Source organism: Cajanus cajan, chromosome 1, assembly GCF_000230855.2.
Source record: "Cajanus cajan strain Asha chromosome 1, NIPB_CcT2T_4, whole genome shotgun sequence".
Classification (NCBI taxonomy): domain Eukaryota; kingdom Viridiplantae; phylum Streptophyta; class Magnoliopsida; order Fabales; family Fabaceae; genus Cajanus; species Cajanus cajan.
The window spans coordinates 23,672,328-23,675,300 of NC_138517.1; the positions used below are offsets into that span (position 1 = coordinate 23,672,328).

The following is a 2,973-nucleotide window of genomic DNA, read 5'->3' on the forward strand; positions in this document are numbered from 1 at the left end:
GAGAATTAAGTTATCTAATTTATTTTTAATACTATGTGGTCCATGTCTAGTGAGATTCTTTTATCAAATGAAGATAATGTTATACAAGAAAAAATCAAATTAATAATTACTTATTTAGTTCAAGAACGTATAAACTTCTTTAATTAGGAATTACTTATTTAATCAATATTTTGTATTATTTGTAAGTAATTACTTAATTTAATTACTTATAATAATTAATTTATACCTATATATAAAAGAAATTTTCTATTTTGGTGTACATAATTTTTAGATAATTTTATCGTTTAATTTTTAAATAATAAAAGTAATATTAAAAATTTAGTAATTTTATAAATTCAATATTCAAATCTAAGATTTTAAGATTTAATAATCAAACACAATTAATTTAATAGATATTAATAATTTTTAAATATCTTTAAATAAATATAATCTATACCTCGACCTCACTAATTAAGTATGATGAACATTTATATATAAATAGAAATAATAGTAACATATTTTAGAGTCTTACAAACTAGTGTCCTAGAGACAATAGCTAAGGAATCAATAAGTGAAAAGTTTATATTGGAAATTATAATAAAGTTACACGGATGGATGTATACAAATACACTTTTTAACAAAAAAGAAATATTGTTTTTTATTTATATTTTATATTATTAATAAAGTTTATAAAAAATCATTAAAAGAAGTTGATCAGTTTCACTTTCTAATTAATGAGTTCTAGCAAGGATTTATAGATTTTAATAAATTTTAATTCAATAATAAAAATTTTATTAGAAAAAATGTTTTAAGAAGAGAAAAAAAAAAGGCTAACCTAATGATTGGAAAGGAAGGAATTGTAGTAGTTAGAAATATGCATGGAGATTTAAACTACATATTCATTACGATTATTTTTATAATTTTTATTTTTATATTTAAAAAATAAATTCTCTGGAGTGTTTTTTTATTTTTGAAAATTTCAAGTACTAAAATCTCACCGTAAAATATTCAAATATATCCCCGCTAAGTATAATAAAAATGATTTATATTAATTTTTCTTATAACCTCATTTAGTGAAAATATCACTGGATATTACCTTTTACATTGGAGTGTATTACTCATCAATTTAGAATTTATCATTAAAATAATATTTTATTAATTATTTAAATAAATTTTTTAAGAATTTTCAAAATCTAAACATTTTAGGTAGATAGTTGCATGCAGTTTTTCATATATATATATATATATATATATATATATATATATATATATATAGTAAAATAAATTTCAAAACTTATATTTTTATATGTTATTTATATTTATAAACATTTACATTAACATAGACTAAAAATTCAACTTCATAAAGAGAGAGAGAGAGAGAATTCCAAGGATACAAAGCTCATCAAATAACGACACTCCTCATGCTTATAATAATGATGTATACATCTAGATTCTCATCTTAGTTGTTGAGTTGAGTTGAATTACATATACTTCCCGTTCTGATCTTATTAATTACTAAGTTGTATATAGTGTTGATTTTGGGTGTTATATTAGATAAAAATTTTAAGCCTCTTTTTTATAATTTATTATTTAACTAATTTAAAGTTTGTTTGACTAAATAAAATTCATTTAGTAAATAATTTTATTTTAATAATTTATAACATTTTAATTAATAACATTTTCAAACTCACTTTCCGTAATATTTTTTATAATTGATGACTTGTCTATAACCTAACTTTATCATATTCACTTTGAATAAATATGTTCATCAAAATAAAATTTTATGATCATTGGAGTTGTCGAAGTCGCAACATAAGAAAATGTAAGTTCAGATCGGATCTTAAATTATTTATGTCAACCATGATGGACTTTAGTGTTAGATGTAAAATTTGATAACTAAAGTTCGGAGTCAAATTAAACTCTATTAAACTTTAGTTAACCGCTAAGTACCTAGTAATATTTGGTTTGAGTACAATTATAAAAGATATCATTTCCAATCTATGTTAGTCAATTTTCTTTTTATCATGCTCACTGCTTGCTCTTTGCCTTTTACCCGAGCATGCAGATAAAGCATTTCCTCTCCTGCATTCTGCAATCATATCTTTACAGCGATTGATTCCTATAAGCTGTAATAAATCATTACATAAGGAGAAATCAATAAAACAGTACGTGAATAATATATATCTATATCTATATATATATATATATATATAACTTATATTTTATATTAAATTTTAATGATTTAATTAATTAAAAATAAATATATAAAATAATTTTATAATTATCTATTAATTTGAATTAATAAAATGAAATATTAAATAATTTTTAAAAGTTTATAAATTTAATTTATATATAAAAATTTTAAATTATATAAATAAATTTATAAAAAAAAATTGATTGATTAATAATATATGGTTATTAAGGTTATAAAAGTCAATGAAAATCTTTTAAAAAAAAACTTTCACGCCCAGTGGGACTCGAACCCACAATCGCTTGATTAGAAGTCAAGCGCCTTATCCATTAGGCCATGGGCGCTGCTTGAAAACTATATCATATTCATATTATATCTTTCGTAATTTCCATCAAAATAATAATAGTTTTTATTTAGCTATTGTTGAATGAAATGACGCTTGTTTTTCGTGTAATTCGTGCATACAAATGTTCATAACAAATAACACTGTTCACTTTTCATATTTGGGCTGAAAATTTTTTTTTGATAGATGAATTTTAGGGTATTAGCATCCACCATCAACATAGTTGGTGTACGAGGGACAACTAATATATACATTAGATTTTATGGTTCTATGCTATCTAACAGTGCACCATCTGCACCAAATATTTTCCTTCTTTCGTTTTTTCACTTCATCAACATTTGTGGCTACCAAGTACCAACCTCTTCCCTTCTCACTGTTCCTCACCCCATCCATTATAATCAGTGTGTTCATGAATGTTAAAAAAACAAATTCGATAAATAATTTTTAAAAGATAACGAAT

General features: G+C 22.1%; 1 non-coding gene across 1 annotated transcript; it reads right to left on the bottom strand.

The window, feature by feature from the left end:
• Positions 1-2,441: 2,441 nt before the first annotated feature.
• On the bottom strand, positions 2,442-2,514 carry TRNAR-UCU (transfer RNA arginine (anticodon UCU)). Its single transcript has one exon. It is a non-coding gene; the product is annotated as a tRNA-Arg (tRNA).
• Between the last annotated feature and the right edge of the window lie 459 nt (positions 2,515-2,973).